Below are 23,074 nucleotides of genomic sequence, written 5' to 3'. Positions count from 1 at the left end.
GTTTAGTTCGCGGTCAGACCGGTCCAATGATGACGTAGTTTGTTTTGGTGCCTAGCGTAATTTGCGAAAAGCGAAACGATTGGCTTTGGTCTAAAAAATCGCCTTATTTTACATTCTTTCAAATTAACTTTTCGCTCAAGATTAGCGTTGCGCTGTTGCGAAACTTGTCGGAAACCTCGACGAAAAGTGCGTCAGCGATCAATCGAGTGGTTTGAAAGAGATGTTCCAGGGATGCATATGGATGAGGTGTTGTTTAGACAAAATTTTGAGTTTTCTCGTGCAGCAGGTCACTTTCCCGCCACTGCAGCGCGCGTCTCTCAGCCGTGAAGATCTGGGATATAATTGAAAACAGAGCATGCGCAGCATTTGCGGACAGCATGCCGCGGACAACGTTTTACGCCGCGGCTTGGATAAGCCCAACCCAAAACTCCTCGGCCAGGATAAGCGGCGGCTTGAAGTAGCCGTGGGTTGAATAAGCCGTGAACGTAGATTTTGTACCATTTATACGGGATGTTCGCGGCTTATTTAACCAGAGGCCAGAGTAAGCCGCGGCTTGTTTTCTCTCGTATAAACGGCCCTATAATGTATGAAAGGCCACGCGTAAACGTGAAAGTTGAGCAAGGATCAACTTTTACGTTTAGGCGTGACCTTCCACACATTGTCTCTATTTTATTTACGCGCGTTCGCACGATAAAAATTACGCGACAGTGGAAATCCACCCTCACAAACCTAAGGCCGACGGTGCGCTTATTTTATCCGCCCTCTCTCCATGACTGCTCCGTTTTAGGAGTATTTAAAGCTACTTAAAGCTACACAGAAAGGGAAGAAGTCGAAAGAAGGATTTGAGGTCACACCTGGGAATCGTACTCAGGACCTCCCGCACAGAAGGCTGCGTACTAACCAACTGTGCTAATCCTTCCTCCTTCATTGAAAAAAAAAGCCTTGAAAAATTCTCCCCTTAAATTTACTGCAGTAAGCCTACTTTCTCTATAGTTTTTCATAGTAACTCAAGTAAAATTCCGGTTGCCGGCGCTTAAAGCACATGAAGCAACACGCAGATTGAAAACATTCTGCTTGTAATCATTCCCTGTTTCATCACACTTCGGCTATAATTAATACTGTTCCACCGTGCTTTTGCCATCTCTCATTGAGAACAAATACGATGTTTATTAATCATAATAACAACTATAATCTTGCTTACGGCCGGCTAGTTAAAACACCCTCAAAACCCCTTTCATAATTGTAGAAGCAAAGCTCGTATAATCAGTATTCAACAACGTTCCATAGGTAAAGGCCTTATCCAAACTGTTACCTTTTAATAAACCATTTTTGACAAAAAAGGTAGTCCTTTTCGTATACCTTCCATTGAGAAATGGTACCAGTAGTAATACTGGCTACCTATCTCATACCTACTATCAGTTACCTTACATTGACAAATGGTACCCCTATCTCATACCTACTATCAGTTATCTTCCATTGAGAAGTGGTACCCCTATCTCATACCTACTATCAGTTACCTTCCATTGAGAAGTGGTACCCCTATCTCATACCTACTATCAGTTACCCTCCATTGACGAATGGTACCCCTATCTCTTACCTACTATCAGTTACCTTCCATTGACAAATGGTACCCCTATCTCATACCTACTATCAGTTACCTTCCATTGACAAATGGTACCCCTATCTCATACCTACTATCAGTTACCTTCCATTGACAAATGGTACCCCTATCTCATACCTACTATCAGTTACCTTCCATTGACAAATGGTACCCCTATCTCATACCTACTATCAGTTACCTTCCATTGACAAATGGCACCCCTATCTCATACCTACTATCAGTTACCTTCCATTGAGAAGTAGTACCCCTATCTCATACCTACTATCAGTTACCTTCCATTGACAAATGGTACCCCTATCTCATACCTACGATCAGTTAATCTTCTTGCGTAGCGTTTGATAAATTAAATTGATATGGCCGTAAGATGCGTCGGCTCGAAATACTCAAGTTAAAGCCCCTTCTGAACACCCATAAAGAAGACGATTTTCCCTACCCTTTCATATACTTCAACTCACGAAATCCTTACTCTGTACATATACCCGACGTCTGAAAAAAAGTACCCCTTTTGGGCGGGGCCTCCCCGTATAGGCATCATGGATAGTATGTCCACTGGCAATATTTAGGACAAACCTGTGCCTGCAATTGGTCCTTTAAAGTAGCAACTTCATTGTTTTTGGCGTGCAGTTGATTCTGGTACATCGCTAGTTTCTGCGCTGCTGCCTTCTCGTTTGCTTCCTTCTCTTGTACAATCACTTGCAACTGCGATACTTGCTCACGAAGCTGATGAATTATGCTTGCATTAGAAAACGCTGAATCCTCTCCTCCAGCTCTGATAATAGTAAAAATACAAAGCATCACATTATGGTCGTGAAATGCTTTCAAACAGCATTTTGATCCTTTAAAGTGACCACAAGCGGCTTTGCAATCGCTTAGCAATCACAAAGGCGACAATAGCAAAGAGTTACCAATAAGACGAATTTCGCATCCTTTCAAACATCGAATTGTCATCGGATTTTTCCAAATTGTTCAATATGTCAAATGCAGGTGACTTTACCAAGAGTAGAATTCCTTAACGAATGTTCAGCTTACGGGTTAACACCCCATAAAATGTTGCATTAGAGAATGCCACGTTGCCGTCGTGCAGTAAGCCGTGGGTGGCTACAAACGTACCAAAAAGTTTGATAAACCTGACGAGTTGTTGTTTTGTTTTCTTTTTCTCTGGGTTTTCTAGGAGAGGAGGCTCTAGTCCATTGTGTTAATGCGCTACGAAACTTAACTTTAGCAAAGAAATCACTTGTAAATGACAAACTTACAATTTCTTGTCAAACATTATGCCTTCTAAGCATTATATCAAACGTTGCAAACAACTTTAAATAACTGTCAGGCTAATTAGTTTTAAAAACCCAGAATTGCAATCCGTTTCAATCTTCTTAAACTTTGTCCATCCGAGCCTTCTTTTACATTTGCCTTGTTACTTGTATCTTCTACTTTGGTGGCATTTCTTACTGTTTGAATTTTCATAAATTTTGTGGTACAGCTCCTTTAAAATGGCTTATGCATTGTTGGATCCCTAAAGAAGACCATACTCGATCCAACACAGTCTGACGGAGTTTTAGATTTTGTATGCAGGAGTTTCTTTGCTCACCAACCTGAGCGACACCTTTACAAGAATGAATATTAAATGTCATTCTTTCCTTCTTTCGCACCTTACGTGAAAGCTGAAAATCTGCAATTTCCAACCCTAAGCGAGACAGCAATTACCCGATTCATTTTCATTAAAGAGTCCCTTGCAGCATTTCTACATGCAATTTCAGGACTGACAAGTTTCATGTTGCTTTGTTAGTGACCTCAGAATTAACCATTTTTTGCCGAATCATGGCTCAAATCAAAAGAGAATAATTCTGGAATCTAGCGACCGACCGTACACAGGCAGTAGTCAGTGTGGTAGGAATAGTGTCTCCTGTTAGAATAGAAACCGCGTTTCAATATAAGTAAAGCATGTTTAAAAATGGACTCCAAAAGGCAATTTGTATTTTGTTCAAAACCAGTCACTTTATTGTTGACTAGAACAACACACCAGAATTAGAAACAAAAGATGTGCCGTTAAGGTATGCGTCGCTTCATGTCAAATGCGGATACCAATTCGACAAAAGCAACGTTAGCCGTTTTTGATCTTTTTCATTGCCAAGTTGTACCAGTTGTTAGTTACTTTATTGACTGCAAAGAACCACTTTCAACCGGACAAGATAACACGACCGCATTGTTTCTGATGTACGTTTTCAACATATTTGTAAAGGTTATTCAGAACAAATTGCAATAAAATCTTTATTAAAAACTGCAAACGAGCTTGTTTTTCATTAAAGGAAAACCTTCATTATGAAGGCGGATCACTCACTGTCTCGCCTGTCCCAGGCTCTCAGATCACTACATTATCAGATGGCAGGGATGACGTGTAAGTGAAGGGCGCGCGAAAATATGAGCGCATAATCTGGAAAAAGGAGGTTACCTCCAGTTTAAATTTCGCATTCGCGTTTTCTCACGGACCCGGCCATCTCGGAGCCTGGAACAAGCTAACCACTATCTTAAGTGGACACTAACAAGAGCAAATGTACCTGAAACTGCCACTCGACTGCAGAGCTCCTTTCAGATCTACAACCTCATCTCTCAGAGCTGCAATGACGCCATCTTTACGATGACACTCTGCTTCGTATGAAGCTAGTCGGCTCAGTTCATCACCCATGCGTAACAGACGCTCCTCCTGGAGAAAATAAAATAAAAACAAAAACAAAACAAACTGTGACACAAGATAGGCAAGATAAGGATAAGATTTGGAAAGTTTTGACACAACAATTTCTGAGGGTATTTAGTCGGAAAAGTAAGCCGACAAAATTGATTCAATTTTTTACACTAAAATTGAGAACCGTATACGATGTAAAAAAGGATAAATTTCAAGGTCAAAAAAGGGTCCGTGCTAAGGCTTTGTCCTGAAAAATATTCAGTATGCATTGTGGCTTCCATGATGCACCAAGCTGAAGCAATTACAAAATACATTACTAACATTATTTTGGTCCTTACTTGACGCCATCACCTGACCAGCAGTGTGCAGTTGAAACAAAGCAATCAATGACAAACATTTTTGTGAGACAATTTTAAACGATTAATAAGCCTACTAGGTAACATGATATTTCTATAGCATCCGTGCCCTCCGCAAAAACCATTCCAAATACCTCATAGCTCTACACAAGGACTTTGCTTCCGGGGGGGAGGGTGTACTGAACAAGTGTTTATACGGGGAGGCTCCACTTCGAGGTCAAACACCTTGCGTTTTATACACCATTTTTCACGAAAAAGGTACCCCTTTCGTATACATCCTATTGACAAATGGTACCCCTTTCACAAATTTTGTTTAGAAGTTTGCATCCCCAACAGAACGTTTTGTCGACTTTATAAAGACATAAAATTCATCTGTTAGATCTTTTGGGCCCTTTTACAGACCCAAATGACAGATTTCTCTACCCTTTAATACACATCAACGAGTGAAATCCCTACCCTTTCATTTACCTGATGGCTGAAAAAGATACCCCTTTCACACGGAGCCTCCCTGTATAGGACATCATAGGGAGCACACCCCGCCGAGCTTGGCTCCCAAGCTTACATACCATCAACCCCCCTAGACGGTTTTGAGACAACAAATTTCACTGTAGCTCAAAGAAGCTTACCAGATCTTGAATGCTTTGCTCCCCTGTTGTCTGCACTGGACCATTAATCCATCCACCTGTAAATTCAGGAGACAATTGACATGAAAGTCTCAGCATTATTATCAGGGGGGACAGGAGGGGGTGCTAAACTTCCTACCTCCCATACCTTGCATTACTGGGCCCTGCCCCTTTTTTCTTGCCTTCCACCCCCAGTTGGGTATTTCTGGGAAATCTTGGTGGGGATGTGCCTCCCGGTTCTAAAAATCCTGATCTTATTTCAGACAAAAACTTTCATTATCCACACCTGTTTTCAGACCTAAAATTACTTACATTTGTTTAAAATCCATTTTAAATTAGCGTGTTATCCTGCTTTCTTGTTCATTTGGAATTAAAATGACAAATACGTTTATACACTCCCGTAGTTCCCTTGAAAACCATTCCTGGTTCCAGACCAAAATCTACAAAGTCTATACCCTTTTTTAGTTGAGACTGAAACGGCCCAATAACCCTACCCTTTGAGGCAGTACATATCTATATGGCTTCTAAAAGGGAGTACCATCCCCGGGGATTCCTCCCTTTAGACTTTTTTCAATTGCAAAATATTACACGCAAGCTCTGACTTCCAGCACTTTTAGAACTCCCCCCACTCATATCCCTCCTGCAGTCTATCCTTCTGGGCTCCCTATCCCCCCTCCACTCATATCCCTCCTGCAGCCTATCCGGGCTCCCTACCCCCCTGACTAATATCCCTCGTGCTACCTATCCTTTTGGGCTCCCTAACCTAACCCCAGTCCTCTCCCACCTATGAATGCTTTAGAGGAAAGTAACACAGAAATTTTGCAGTGCCCTTAATGTTAGCATGCAATTTTAAAGAAACATAAGAAGTTTCATTTCAATCTCTGGGGACTACTACTACTACTACTACTACTGCATACAGGTAATTGTCCTTATTCCATGCTATGTCTTTTTGTTAAAATTCTCACATTCATATGGTTAAGTCTGAGTGTAGTAATTAAGCTACCAAAAAATTGCTGCAAGGATTTCATTTTAAAAAAGGTCTTAAATAAAACCATGAAAATCCACTGCAAATAAAGCAAATAAGCAACCAAAATAAACAAATCTTTGTAACTTTAACTCTAGCAGAACTGCAGACTGGCCAGACTAGTCCAGTCATATTCAGAAATTCATTTTCAATCAAAAATGACTAACTTCATTAGTCTATTCCTAAATAGTATACAGGGCAGTGGACCGTTTTTGGTGAACATTCGACTCCTGAAAACGCTATTTCCTCTCATTTCTTACTTTTGGACTAATCTCCTTAAACTTCTTGCTAACGGAAATGTAATATTCTTCTTTGGCTGCCCAACTTCACTTAAACATTTTCTTAGTTACTCCTTCCCCCTGTATTTTGCACTATCATATAATATTGTATATTATAGTTTTAGCAGGGGGCAATCATTCAATCCCTTCTTCTACAGAAACCAATTAAGTGGCTGTGTTCATTCACCGATATGATCTTAAGAAATTCCGGAATTAACAGGGAAGACCTTGCGAGCACGATGTCAGACGGGAATGCATGGAATAAGATCATTATTCACAGCATCCCAACTGAAAGGGCTGGATGATAATAATGATGATAGTTACCTCTAGCAACAGGAGGACCAGGTATCCTTTCTCTGCCAGCAGAGCTGGGTCGAGTCCTGGTAGGCCCAGCACTTGTTGGGCGAGATCTCAGAGGAGGGTGCGGCATAACATTAGCCTGAAAAACAACAACACTTTTTAACAATAAGCAAATCCTGCCACAGAGTTAAGAAGACTTGTGGGAGAACCTAGTTTAATGGCCTTATCGAGCATGGTCTAGTAACCAGAAGATCATAGTTTCTACTCCTTGCTCCTTGGGAGCACTCAGATTTTTTTTTCAGAGCTGCCTGTGTGACTTAGTAAATAAACACCTCTTGAATGTATATTTGTTACAACTAGGTCAAAATTAAATTCAGGATAAAATTTTCACCTGGGTTGGTTCTCAGTTTTCTTTGTCTCTTAGCCCTAATGCATGAATAATTAGGGTTAGGAGACAAGGAAAACTGAGAATCAACCTTTTACCTGAATTTTGACCTGTACCATATATACCAGGCCTCAAATTCGTCATCACATTTCTATCACATATCAATATTCTAGTCCACGCAGTATGGAATGTTTGTCACATGAACCCAGTTTAGTAACCTTATAGCTCCCACGAGTCTCATGTAGCTTAGTAGTAGAGCATCTGAACTAGTAACCACAAGGTCATAGGTTTGACTCGTAATGGGAGTACTGAGTTTCTTCTTTCGAGCCTCCCCTGTCACTGATTGAATAATCTACCTCAGCATCTTTTAATTTCAATTTCACCAAATATCTTCACTTGCCCATCAGGCAAATTAAGAACAGAATTCACTGGCCCCAATCACAAAATCCACTAGCCCCAAATTTTCAGACATGACTTTCGTTGCACACTGGCACTCAGAAAAACTTACTAACCTTTGGATCAGATGGGCCTCTTATTTCTGATACTGAGCCACCAGTCCCAGGCAAACTGACTGGTTCAGTGCTTGTATACAGTGATACACCATCAGTACTCACTGGTGTCACAGTGTTGATATAAGGAAGGGAGGTGACTCCACCTGATGGTAATGTTGCCATTGGTGATGACAGAACACGGAGTCTGTATGATTCCCATGGCTTAGACAGACCCAAGGATGGGTAATGAAGTGTTGAGGATGAGTCAACAAGAAATTCAAAACCTGCATTTCCTGTTTAGTTGTATGCATGTTAAGGAAGTTGTGTAATCAAATACAAGGTATGCACTGTAAATTCATTTAACTATATAATTTGAGCAAAATATCACATATCATCAAGTGAACTGAAAAGATACAACTCATTTTGACTCTGACTATGACTTAAGGTTGTCAAAACGTCAGTCACTGTCAACAACAGTCATATTGGGGCATTAATTAGGACTACACTCACCACACACTTTCTTTTACTGTTGTTGTCATTTTCAAAAGGATACCAAATCCAAACCTTATTACATCACCGGAGGCAAGTCTCACAGCTACATTCTGTACACGACAATCATTTACATAAGTACCATGAGCTGAGTTTAGATCTTGAACCACAAAACAACCCTCTGCCTCATTGTATTCTATAACGGCATGCTGCCGCTCCACGTTAGAACACTATCATGAAAAATAAAGGAAAAAGGTAAACTACACTGTAAATTTCATTGCCTTCCATACATGCAACTGGGCACCTGGAAGTTACAATCAGTTGTAAATTACATAATTATTATTTATTCATAAATAAAAACTAAGAGTGACCAACAACAACTAATCTTTTACCAACAAAATTGATGCATCAAGAGAAGGTTATGAGAATTAGTAAAATGATCACTTTAACGAGAAATGCTTTGATCCTTTATCAAATTCTCTCAACTAACTCTTTAACAAAATGTATGGAGATCAGTCTAGAGAATTTGTAACGAAAATAATTTTGAGCTTCAAATTAAAGGCCCAGTTAATACAGCGTAATTACCTTTCCCTACAAACACTTGACTATTGCAGATATAATTAATTTATTATTAAAATACAAATATCAGACAACTCATCTACCACACAGTTAGACCCCAGGGCCCTGAGTTGCTTGAAGGCTGACAATTTAGCACTAATGTGGGGTTAAATTTTAATCTGCCAGTGGGTTCCTTTATTGTTTGTTCAAAATTGTTGTCAGATAATTATTTTGACTTTCAAAATCAAATTTTTGCAGTAATCCTGGGGTATCAAGTTAACCCAGGTTTGAACATTACCCGCCCCAAACTACTACAATGTAGCTCCTATTTACTTTAAAAATTTATTTGATGAAAAGAATAAGAAAGTTCTGGTTAAAGTTAAACTTTATGATCAAGCATATCCACTATGTAAAAACTAAACTTTTAGACCAACTAGCTTTAATTACCAGTCCCCAAAATCTTAGATATTACAATGCAACTAGCTTAACCTACCTCTTTCACAATTTGTCAAAATGTTGAATAGTGCAACTGGCTTAAACAATACTTATCATTAAAATGTTAACTGTAACCCAGTAAATATGCAGGGAATTTTATTGATTACATCTTTCAAAAGAAATTAAGTTTTTGTCATGGCTTTTGGAGGGGGACATGGAGGTTTTTGGTATTTAGAGCTTTTTTTTCAAGCGGTATTTCGCTCTGTAATTCAAATTTTTATGTCCAATGCTGGTCAATATTTTAAGACTTTAGACTTAATGCTAAATAATTAACTACACAATTTCGGACAGTTAATCTATGATGAAATTGGTAGCGCATCCTTTGACTGGGCTTTTGATCGTTATGCCAATCACTTCGAGGTCTTCCCCTGTTTTCTTGCAACGGCTGAGGTTGATTGCTGGTACATACATGCTTGAGATGAACAAACACGTGAGATGGATACTAAATATACCTTAAGTAAGCATAACCAATCATAATGCGGTATCGGCATTTCGTTGATTCCTTTCGACATGGCATTTCAGTATTTGCAATTTTTAAATGTTCGCTTCAATATTCCTGACACCATGAAACACTTGTGTGAGACAGCGATATGAGGGAAATAAGCTCTCTTTAATAAGACAAGAAGTAACTTAATTATCCTGCTTATTAAATATTTATGTTGACACCTTACGTAACCCTAATCTTGATAATAAATACAACAATGCACGCTTGGCACTTGTCACACCTTCCCTCTTACAAAAGAGAATATATAACGCAAATAGAATACATAAACAAACAGCGCGATTTATCCCTAACTTGTATACCAAAACATCACTACAAAACTCAGATTTCAGCGTTAGTTTAGAACACAAAGTCTTGAAATCTTTTCATTAGTTTAGAACAAAGTCTTGAAATCTTTTCAGGGCTTTCTTTCTCTCTGCAATCCTCGAGGATTAGTTGGCAGCACAGAAGAGCTAGCTAGGGCACAGGAGATGGAGTTTCCTGTCGACCTTGTTCAACGAATGTTGGCACTGACTCCCAGGAACAGAGGGCACACTTGACTCAGGTACATCGGGCGGAGGCAAATTTCCTCCAGGGGATTCTGCGTTACTGTGACTGGACTGAGGGGTAACAGGCGAATCAAACTGATCAGTAACAGGAGGTTCTCCTGTGCTCAGCAAGTCAAATGGTACGGTGGTTACGACGGTAAACAGCATCACCAGTCTTTAACAGGTAACTGCACGGACCAGCAAAACCCACGCACTCAGCAGGTGACCAAACTTTCTCACCAGGAAGCTAAGCCTCACACGCACAGACTCGCCAAGGTTGCAATGAACTTTAAAGGCTTCACATACCAATCATAATAATTCTTTTGGCGCCATTTCCTTCTGGCCAACGCACGCACATACCCGTGTAGTGGATAACTTGGTCTTCAAGGAGACTCCAACATTGGCAGAAGTGTACGACATCGACAACTGATCAGGTGCTGCGCTACCTTGAACAACCAGCTCCTCACGCAGATCAAAATAGGGTCGAATTAAGACACATAAGAACGTCAGACTTTCTCTCAGGCCAGCCACATTGAATGACAGTGTGCAACTGCTTCAGAACTGGATCATCAGCTGAAACATGGGTTAACTGTTGCCAACGCTCGTCACTTACAGGTAAGTTAGCTCTGTGGTCAACCTCTTCCAGCTCCCGAAAAAAAGATACAGGAATTGACTTCAGGCAAATATAGGTACAGCTTAAAGTGTCCACAACCAACATCTCTCCTTTCAGGTAAGTGACATCCAGACTGTACTTTTGCAGCCTAAGCAGCATCCACTGAAGACGCTTGGGGGCTGTACAAAGTTCTTTCCAGAAAATGGACTCGAGGGGCTTGTGATCTGTCTGCACTCGAACACAATCAAAGCCATAAATGTACGCATCAAACTTCTCACACGCGAAGACAATCACCAACAACTCCTTCTCTATCTGGGCGTAATTTACTTCCTTGTCAGTCAACGTGCGCGACACAGGCTTCCCACCTTGTAGTAATGCCAAACCAAGGCCACGCTGAGATGCGTCACATTGAATGGTACCATCTTCTTTCAGATTGTAATAACGCAGCACAGGCGTAGTGGAAACTGCTTGCTTGAGGCACTCAAACGCACTCTGTTGCGGCTCATCCCAGAAGCACTCAGCATCTTGGCAGGTGAGGTCTCTCAGTGGCTTTGTAATATCAGACAAATGCGGCAGAAACTTACTAAGGTACTGAGACATACCAAGGATTCGCTGAATGCCAGCTACATTTTCTGGCGGGGGCATCTTGCAAATTGCCCAAACTATTAGATGGATCTGGGCGAAGACCTTCACCGGTGGCCACGTGACCAATAAAAGGGACTTCTTTCATTCTAAGCTGCAACTTGTCGCTGTTGAAATGAACTCCGTGCTCATCACATTTCTGAAAAAACGATAGAAGATTCCTGTCATGGTCCTTAATTGCAGACTGCCACGATTCACAATAACCGACAACAACAAAATCATCCGCGATGACCTCAACACCCCTCAACCCTTCAATCAACTCATGCATTTTACGCTGAAACACTTCAGGTGCAGATCTGATCCCGAACGGCATCCTTTTCCAGCAGTATCTCCCAAACGGTGTATTCAACGTAGTACAAAACGAAGACTCCTCATCAAGAACAATGTGCCAGAACTCGCTGGAGACATCAAGCGACGTGAAAACTTAAGCTCCGTGAAGATGGGAAGCTTTCCTCAATCATAGACATAGGATAGTTTTCCCGCTGCAAAGCACGATTAAGATCCATCGGATCCAAACGTATGCATAATTTGCCATTCTTCTTTGGTACGACAACCATCAAGCTGATCCAAGGGGTGGGCATTCCCGTACGAACAACGCAGCGCTGCAGCAGTTCACTTTTATGGTTGCACAGCGCTTAAGCGTCTGTAAAGCAGTGCTCATGAGTCGCTAAAGCAGAGAACGTCACATTTCGTGCACTGCAAAAGCGCTGCAAAATTTTGCCACGGTAAAGCAGTGGTAAAGCAGCGCTGCGGGCCGCTGGTTAAAAGCTGCAATGAGACTTAGATATAAACATTGAAACCACTCCATATGACAACCTGAATACAAGCGACGCTTGAGGCTGCATTATCGCTGCACAACGCTGCAGATACCAAATAAGGACTTTAATAAAGATCTTCAAAATTAAAACCCTGGAGAGCAAACCCGTACGAAACTTGCAGCGCTCACGGGGCCACAAAATCGCTTCAAAATAGCTGTACAGCTAAATTGCAGCTGTTTAGCAGCATTTTACAAGCCAAACAACAGCTTAATTCAAGTTGCAGCGGGCTGCAAAAGCACTGGTGCAGCCTTTGAAGCTCTTGGCAGCAGTTTTGCAGCGTAGTTGCCGACTTTCAATGGCTGCACTACAATTCAGCTGCGCTCGATCTGATAGCACAACGTTTTTGAGCGCTCATAACATGAATCGCCAGAAAAGCCTTTTGCCACAGATTACGGCTTTCATGACAAGAAAACTTTTACTGTACCTCTAAGAAATGTGAGTGAGCTTGTGCGCAGGGAAGATCACTTATTGAATAAACCTCCAAATTCTATGCTTTTGGAATAAAGATTTCAATAAACTTTATTCCATGACTGGCGAGTGTGGGAATGTTGTTGCTAATTACCTGGAGACATTCTAGGCTGTAATCTAATTGGTCGGCACTTTTGCATCAGATCACATTACATCGCTACACAAACATTTGCGACCGTTGAATGAAAGGCGCAAACATTCATACATTGTAAGTTTTTAGCATCTAGTTCTGTTTCGAGGTGGAAGTTCTGTTGATGTTTTTGGATGGAACAGCTCAAAGGTATTTGTAAACAACGGCACTGTTCAGTGAATTCTACGCAAAGTACCGACGAATCGAACCAGAGTAAGCAACATAGATACAAGAATCTCAGCTGGGGTACGCATGTATTTACAAGATTCAAACGTTCACAATGATGTACGTTCCTAATAGTCCATTGTAAAATTTAACAACGACCAAAGTAAAATTGGGTTGATTTCTTTCATGAAAACAGTGACGGCAGATCGTGGATCATGGACAAAACGTCAAGGTGAGTGATGTTAGGCTTAACCTGTTGCAACGAATCAAAACATCATTTGGCTGCTGTCCGTGCAAACTTTATGTAGAACAATCGCTTTTTAAAAAAAGATAAACTTCAATGTCGGCATGTTAATGGGTGTTCTTACATTTAGATGAGTGACCGTGATTGCTGAATATTTACAAAGCGAGACTGTTGTAGATTTTTTCTATGTCACCAGCTTGTGTAACGTGTACGCGTGGATACTAATAAAGTATTAGTTGCATTTTGTCTTTCTTGTGGTTTTTACTCCGCTACTATAAGGCCTCTTGTCAACTCCTTTGCCATGTCTCATGATTATTGTATTGTTGAAGCTAGTCTGCATTTCTTTTTTTTGTACAACTGTTCTTTGCAGCGCTTCACTAACGCTGCACAGCGCTGCATAAAAGCTGTTTATCGACCGTATGGCCTCGTGTGGCTATTTTTTTGCATCTTTACGGCAGCGCTCCTGCAGCTCTCAGTGTCGCTACTGCGGCATTAACACAGTCACAAAAATGCACTGCTGCAGCGAACGGAAAACAGCGTTCGTGCAACCTTTCTGCAGCGCTCGTTGCAGCGCTAATAAGTCGCTAAAGCAGCGCTGTTTTAACGTCTTCTGTATCGTACGGGTTGTCACTCAAGCAATAATTTCACGCTTCTCTAAATCTTCCAGGGTCTCTCTAAGATGTTCACGGATCGCAACTGGAACTCTGCGAGGAGGATGTTGAACTGGCCTAGCCGACTCATCCAGCACCATGTGATATTCACCCGCAAGAGCACCCATGCCATCAGCAAAGACACGAGGAAAGCTCTTAATCAGCTGGACAGCGGAGACTGGGGAACTGGCCGGAACATCTAGTGTATAAACTTCACCATCGAACTCCTGCGGTCGGTTTAACTGGTCATTGTCTAGATACTGGATAATGTTCATTCCCAGGCACACTTTCCTGCCAAGAATAGGTCTGACTAAATTCTTGCTGTCAACCAAATTGCAGTCAAGCAGGCATCTGAAATGTCCACGCCATACACACAAATGAACTCTCCCAAGGATAGGAATTGAAGTACCACCATACGAAATGATCGCCGTATTGACAGGGGTCACATTGCACAAATCAACATCCTTAGTGGCTTTCTTGTATAGATGCAAAGGAACAACATTGCACTGAGCTCCGGTATTGGGCTGAAAACGAAGATAATTTCCAGATTCCAACTTCAGCGTTACCAGTTGAGAACCATCCAACGTTATAGCCGCAATTTCTTCCACTCAAAAACTTCATCATTCATCTTTGAAACAATACACAGGATGCGTGCGAGTCGTGGGCTTTGGCGCACATCCAAAACATACCTTCGCAAAATGATTTTTCAGTTGTCACACTTATTGCAGGTCCTTCCAAAAGCTGGACAGTTCTCACGCTTCCCTAAGTCATGCTCACGTCCGCAAAATTCACAACCATTTCCCCACGTGTTAGCATTTCTTGAGCCACCACTGCACCTACATTTCCCTCTTTTAGGCTTTTTAGACACAGCATTTGCATTTCCAGCATCTGCAATGCTTAAACCGGCATCGCCAATTGAACCCTCAATCTGCTGTACCATGGTCTCGTGAGAATGACAAATCTCATCAGTTTCCTCCAATGACAAATTCTTCTCATGAAGAACCCTCTCACGAACCTTTGAATCATGAATTCCAAACACAAGCTTGTCACGTAAAATCTGATTGGGGGTAATCGATTCGAACTTGCACCTTTCCACTAACTGTCGAAGAGCTGTCTGATAGTAATCGTAAGACTCTCCCGATTCTTGCATTCTAGAATAAAACATATCTTTCAAAAGGCACATTTTTAAGTGGCTGACAGTACGCTGCAAACTTTTGTAACACAGGCTGAATCTTGTTTTGGTTGGTGTCGCTCGCCCAATCCGTAAACATAGCGAAAACTTTCCGCACTTCAGCTCCGACTACGGAAAGCAATGTTGCAACTTGTACAGCTTTGGGTTCCTGATTGAACTTCATGGCAATTGAGTAAATTCTTCCAAGCTTCAGCTCAAACTCCTTCCACTTTTCTGCTGCGTTTGAATCATGAATATCAAGCGGTGGAGGCCATGGTAAAACAAACAAAGCACTCCTAACATATTCGACGTATCTGCAGACGAATTCGGCAATGCACCGGCCCCTTCACCTCCCGGCATCGCAAGTAAAAAGTAAAACACGTAGGTTCGCTTCAATATTCCTGACACCATGAAACACTTGTGAGAGACAGCAATACGAGGGAAATAAGCTCTCTTTAATAAGACAAGAAGTAACTTAAATATCACGTTGACACCTTGTGTAACCCTAATGCACCTATCAATGTAAACCCCGTGGGGGGGGGGGGGGGGAGTGCGGGCAAGGGGTGGGGATTTGACAAACTTTAAAATTTTTTGATCAGACTACCCAGGGTGGGAAACGAAAGGTCAATCAAAAGTGTCAAAAAAGCCCCCACCCCAGGGGAAAAAATCTAAACAAACAATACTATAATACTGTATAAAACAAATTAAAAGAACATTTCAAAAGTACATCCTTACTAAAGGTAAGCTCCGTTAAATTACTCACTGTAATTAAGTATTTTCTCTCTCCACTAGCATCTCTTATTTTGAACAACAAAATCACTCTAGGAAGATTGACCGTGCTATTGTAATATTAATGAAACGTAAAATGCTTTATCTCATTTCCTCAACATGTCGGAACAGGTCGGATCAGTACCCTTAAAAAATCCTCTGACTTTTATGGTGGAATTCGATTTCAATCGAGTTTTACAGTCAGATGGGAACTTGAAGATAATAACTTTCTCAAAATAGACATTAGATGACAGTTAGATGTTTAGATGACAGTTTAAAGTATCGGATTATGGCGATTAAAACAAATGAAAACTTCACACCTTTCTCCAACAGCGTGACTTTCAGAAAGCCTCGAGGGACAGATTTGGTAACCGCTTCTGAATTGATACCAGGCTTCCGTCGGTCAAAGTCAAATGTCCCGATCCCGGGGTCGCTTCGCATGATCAAAAGCCCGACAGGGGGATAGCCTCAGGCATCAAATCCCCGCCCCTTGCCCGCACTCCCCCCCCCCCAAGGGATTTACATTGATAGGTGCATAATCTTAATAATAAATACAACAATGCACGCTTGGCACTCGTGACAATAATATTTGCAGAATTGTCCCCCTCCTTTTGTGCCATGATGGATATATGGACATTCCTGATTTTCATATCTATTTCCTTATCACACAACAATCCATTTGTGAGTAATGTACCCTCATTACAGATTATAAATATTATTGTTGTTGTTGTCTACTTAGCGATCTTAACATTTTCTCATTTCAACAGTGAGTGACAAAACTTTAGGCAAAGATGGTTTTTAAGGCATTAAATGGTCTGCTGCCTAGCTACATGGCAGAGACAATTTTAAGATTCAGTGCAAAAGAAATTTAAAGGTGCCCAGAACTAAACAATCATCGGACAGCGGTCATTTGAACTCAGTGCTGCAAGCTTGTGGAACAGACTTCCCGAGCAGTTGAAAGACTCTACCTTGATGTCTTTCAAAAGCAAACTTAAGCGAACTGAAGTTTGCAAATTGTAATGGACAATCCTTAGCAATTCCTTAGTTCGTTTATCTTAAAATTTTCACCTATGAATCATAGCTTCTTAATTGATTATTGCGTTTTTTTTTTTCTGAGGGCCATGTGTAGATTATCAAGAGATATTAAGTGCTACCCTCAAAAAAGTTTTATTATTATCATTATTATCATTATTATTATTATTATTATTATTATTATTATTATTATTATTATTATTATTAGGTGAAACCTGGTTAGTAAACACTGTAGTTTTATTCAGAATTTTTTCATGTTACCTGACCCTAACCATGCAATTAGCATACAGAGAAAACTCTTTAGTTTAACCTGAGAATAGATTTTATGTGCAATGAAAAATTCCAACCTCTGTAATATGACAATAGACTCTGTCCCTCTGGTGTCCATATCAAGGAGGTTTGACCGAATCATGTGATGTAAACTAAATAACTGGTCAAGTTAGGACTTAAGGTTGGTTAGATTTTGAAGTGGGAAATAAATAAATTGAATTAAAGTTGAAAATTCTTGCCATCTTTAATAAGAGCTCTTGAAAGAAGTACTGTACTGTGAATTGATATTGAAGATTTAAGTGGTGTTTCCAATCGTGTGTAATTAGTATCCGAGGCGTATTTCAACAACAATCGGAGCAACCAGTTGCTACTCTTCAATGTGATCAAAGACCCTACCGAAAATTTAACACGTATATCGAGGTGGTTCACAGCTATTGAAAAAAAATTACTATGGAAGTTTGTTTGAAGACAATTTCGAACCTGATATCTGTTTAACTAAGTTAATTAGCAGCTTAAAATTGCGACTCAGTGACCTGTGTAGTTATTCAAGAGCGAAGAAAACGAAGCTTACTTTTTCGAAACTTTTCCTAAGTATACTGACAGATTCAGTCAATAAATAAGACGGTTGTAGTTCCTTAGAAGTTATCACTGCTCTATCGGTATGTCTCGACATTATTCTAAGAGATCATAATAATTATTTAGCTAATCGTTACTAACCTGAATAATCACATCGCTAGCGCTGGCAGCCTTCACATCCTGTTGTTGTGATTGGGTGCCGGAGTTGGTGTAGACAGCTTCCATCTCGTGAACGAAGACACGCGTTCATTGAAGCACTAAAAATCTCATCATATACCGCTAAAATACTTCCTTGATTGTCATAAAATTAGATTCAGAACGATTATAAACATTCGATCGTTCTTGATAGCATTTCAAAATGGACGGCAATGTTCGCGTTCGGCGGTTGCTATGGCCACTGTGGTTTTCTCGACCCAGTCTCACTCGGTGAAAAAAAAACGGGCGAACATAATCGAGGCAATTAATCGAGGCAAATGGGGGTAACCCAATTCTCAGTTAACTACTGTTTTTTCGGCCAAATCATAGTTAATAGAGGGAATGGTTATGAAACCCGACAAAGTTCTTTGTTGTATGTTTTTGTTCTCTTTTTTGGCCTTGACCCTGCACAAAACACAATAGTTGTTTACTCCATACTGAGGAACTAACCAATAGAAACGTGCTGGTTACGTAATTCATGCATAACGTATGAACGCAAAACAAAAGACTGTGCAGGGTCGTGGACCTTCTAACATAAATCTTGGCATCTTTGTTTGCTCCTTTGATGTTTGCCGGGCTTCATAACCAGTCACCTCCATTAACTATGGCCAAATGTATAATGTACACTTAAAAACTGTCTACAACTTAATCAGTTAACTACTATTTTTTTGGCCGATTCTCAGTCAACTACTACTTTGGTTAGCTGTTTACTTTCATTTTCCTACAGCGAATATTTTTTCGTCATAACCCGAGTTTTCCTTCTTGCAGCAAGTCAATCACTTTTGGGAGTAGGTTCTAATAAAATCAAGGTATAAATTTACATGAACTCTGCCACTAGTACAGTTTATTAGTAACTGAAAATATAAGTCGTATAATTATCAATATGACACCAGTCTCATAGATCCAAACGCACCAGTCATGATCTCGTACTGATCTTCCCGACATGGTCATGCATGTCCTGCCATAAACTACTTCAAAGTCACCTTCCTCGGCACTTTCGCTATCTGCTCGGAATCAGTCTTGTTCTTACCTGGTTGCTGTATGTCCTGTATCGTGTTGTTGGCCTAAGTTTCAATCCATTTTTAATCTTTACAATCCATTGCAACAGACGACGAGAAACATTATCAATGCCAAAATAATTCAGAACTACGTTCACCCGGACAATCAAACTCAACCTACTTTTGATACGACTCCTGGGTTCAAACCTTTCACAAAATATATAATCTTAAAAGCCAGTTTCTGTAAATATCGAGAACCCGGCGACAGTTTCAAAATTTTCACTTTCTTCATATTTTGCCCAGATAAAGCCTTTAGTGAGTTATTTTCGAAAATACAATTAAAAGATCCCAAAGCGCTCGAGTTTTTTCAAAATCGAGGAAAGTTTGAAAATCGCCATTTTTGCCTCCCGCCGCCTTTGAAAATTGACAAAAATGATGCATTTTCGTTTCGCTCGTGCTGGTAAACGTGATAACATCTAGCAAGGTACTTTTGACATTTGATAGCACTTCACTTGCTTTTTCTAAAACACTAGATTACTTTTGAAAAGCTGTCAAAATAGTCTTGTTTCTGGCCGTTTTAGTTACCCCACTTGAAGCGCTTGAGCGACTAGGCTAATTTTTGCTTACTTCGATCCCGAGAAAAGTCCACTGGTACATGGAATTTGAGGTCAAAACTAGTATGGTCTTAAAGCACATCCTTTATACTTTGTTGTGTGAAAATGTTTTCCGCGGCCCGCAAAAAGGGGCGTCGATAAAACCCGGAACATGGAACATTCCGGAACATGCCGGAACATTCTTGAACATTCCGGAACATCCCGGAACATGAAAAATTAAAAAGAATTTTCATGCAAAAAAAAAATATAATAAAATAAAAATAATAATAAAATAATTTTTGTTAGAATTATTAATAACGTAAAATAACAAAAAAAAAAAACGAAAAATCATGACATAATCAAGAAAAAGAAACTGGTATCCTATCTGAGTATGAGAAAACAATATTTTGTCGCAACAATTTAAAATTTGTTGGGCGAGTGAGGGTTCATGCAAATGACAGTAACGAGTGAAGGCTTGCTTCTAAATTCAAAATATATTAAAATGGGTCGCGAGGAGGGGGGTTTTCTAAGCTTTCCTCACATAGCTACCTCTTGTAATTGTTTGCCGTGAGTTAATCATTTGGCGGTTATCCATTTACGGCTCCGCAATGGTCTGAAATGTCGGTGCAGTATTTCATGTGAAGCCAAGTCGGTAAGTAGCTCATTTCAAGCCAACATATAATCTCCTTATATATAACCGACATTTGCTTACTTCAGGTGCTTTGCTTTACTTGAACATGAATTATTTACAGACTAGGCGGCTCTGTGAACTTAAGAAGAGTATAGGGGCTCCTGTGTTTGGAATTTAGTGGACAATACTCACATTCGTGGTAGTTTCTATACTGTTTACAGTCAGCATGATATTTCAGACGTCTCCTCGAGTCGCAAGAGGAGTTTGCGAGGAGACGGTTAAAATTTAGGCTAACTAATAACAGTTGGAAACTACCGCTGCGCTACCACTGGCCCACTGCCACTGCAACTATTCACGGCGAATGTGAATCTTTAATTTAATTATCCAAGTCCAAAGCGACGAGCCTCTAAGCTCTCCTTACGGTCGCAAAGCCGTAAATGGATAACCGTTAAACCGCATGGCAAACATTTACAAGAGGTGGCAGTGTGACGAAAGCTTGAAAACCCTCTCCTCGCGACCCATTTTAATATATTTTGAATTTAGATGCAAGCCTTCACTCATTACTGTCATTTGAATGGACCCGCACTCGCCCACTGCAAAAAATTCATTGCGACAAAATATTGTTTTCTCATACTCGGAGATGATACCTGTTTCTTTTTCTTTGTTTGTTTGTTTGTTCGTTTTTATGTTATGTTATTTATTTTGTTATTATAAATTTTGCAAAAATTGTTTTCTATCTATTGTTCCTTTTATTTATTTATTATTATTATTATTATTATTATTATTATTATTGTTATTATTAATATTATTATTATTTAATTAATGAATTATTTTTTCATAAAAAAAGTATTTTAATTTTTTCATGTTCCGGAATGTTCCGGGATGTTCCGGAATGTTCCGGGATGTTCCATTTTTCGGGTTTTATCGACGCCCCGCAAAAAGTGTCCCGTAGAGAAACGGAAACGTGAAGACCATTTTGCCACCTAAATCAATTTACGGGGCAACATGTTTTCCTACATACCTACGCAAACAATTTAAAAGTTGCTCTCGAAAACCTTCCACATGTTTCTTACCGCTTGAATATCGGATAATAGACACATATGTAACTGTTACCTTTTGATTTTTATCTCATTGTACCGAATAAGTGCTAAAAACGCTTTCATTGTAGACTCGTATATGTCAACACAGAGTTAATATACAACTAAACCAATCAAAACAACCATTTCAACTTCGGTTCGTTCCACAACACGTATTGCATTTTTGAAAGCCTATATTTCTTTTAATACTACAAGTTTATAAGTTTGTAATAAGAGATCGACCATCTTCCAAAACAAAGAAATTGCGAGTGGTTTTATAGCTTTCAGCTTTGCTCTCAGAGACATTCTGTAACATTATATTGCGTGACAAATTAGGTCACCCCTTGAAAGCAAAAAATTCGTCGGAAAACCTATGAAATAACTTAAAACCGCTCATCGAAGAACAGATGAATATTTTTAAACATTTAGGCTGTTATCTGATTACACGGGCAGCGTAATTTGTAAGCTAGTAAAAAGTAAGAGAGACAAGAGACAAGCGTTGCGGCACGGTTCCCACGGCAGAACATTCTTAAATTTTGATTTTCATTTGGATCGCCCTTGTTCTGAGTGATTGCGGGAAACGATCTACTCTAAAAACCTTACCAGTGTGTTTTCCAGTTCATCTACTTGACTTCCATTTGTCTGGTATTGGTATATGAATGTAATTCTTGTCCAGCAACCTTGAACTTTGCGCAAACGAACGCGATCAGCGACTTAACCGGAGGTTCTATCTAAGGGGGTGAGGGGTGGGGATATGTTCAGCCAAAAGCGAAGCTCCGAATCCGTGCGAGCACTGAAATCTTTTGATTAAAAATTCACTGTCGCATACCATAAAAATCAAAACGATGGGTACAGAACATTTCACCCGGAGAAGAAAGGAACACAGAAAAGAATAACCCGTGAGCAGGCCCCTCTTCTCCTAACTGACCCTAACTCCTTCAAGCGAGAAAAATAAGAGGAGTACTGGGAGAGGAAATTTACCTCTTTGGCCCAGCGAAAGTTGAAGGCTCCCGCTTCCTGGCCTCTTCCAATCATTTGCGGCCATTATTCCATGTGAAGGAAACAGTCGACGCCTAGCAAGAGCCATAATGGCTCTTGACACCTAGCTTGCGTGTCTAGCCTACATAAGAGGCGTTTTGTTTTATTTAGTTATTTCCTTTTTTTGCATTTTTTCAGGAAGCGCCTCACCATCATGAGTGGTACGCTCGCTTTGCCTGAAAATGCGAAAACTGATAGAGCCATTTATGCAGACTAAAGTTCGGCTGCCATCGGATACCTTTCCAGGTGCTTCGCAATGAACAGAGCAGGCCACGCTTTTCTTGGTGAATCACAGCCTGGGTGAACCATATATCCACGAGAAAAAAAAAAAAAAAAACGCACGGGCGAGTGATATTCCTCAACCGTCATACAGAAAAAACTCGCAGTTCTTATAGAAATGGTATTTAGTGGGATTTTAGGCTATCTACTAGGTTCTTAAATAGGTTTTAAATTTGATAGGGGCACCATAGCGATCAGCCCGACAAGCCAAGGATAAAGCTTGTCTTGGCACCGATAACCATTTCAGCTTATATGTGATATGGAATATATTTCCGTGTTAAATAATTATCTAGAATACAGTTTAGATGATAACCATACAGTAATTAATGTATTTTTCCAAAGTATTAGCATGCATGCCACGGTCTTTCATGCTGTGTTTCATCTGAATTTT

General features: G+C 40.2%; 1 pseudogene; it reads right to left on the bottom strand.

Annotated features, from left to right (window-relative positions):
* LOC140946023 (uncharacterized) overlaps window positions 1-18,231 on the bottom strand; it is a 54,571-nt pseudogene extending 36,340 nt beyond the window's left edge.
* Between the last annotated feature and the right edge of the window lie 4,843 nt (window positions 18,232-23,074).

This window comes from Porites lutea, chromosome 1, assembly GCF_958299795.1.
Source record: "Porites lutea chromosome 1, jaPorLute2.1, whole genome shotgun sequence".
Classification (NCBI taxonomy): domain Eukaryota; kingdom Metazoa; phylum Cnidaria; class Anthozoa; order Scleractinia; family Poritidae; genus Porites; species Porites lutea.
Note: the sequence above shows the minus strand (reverse complement) of the source record. Positions and strands in the feature narration are given on the sequence as shown.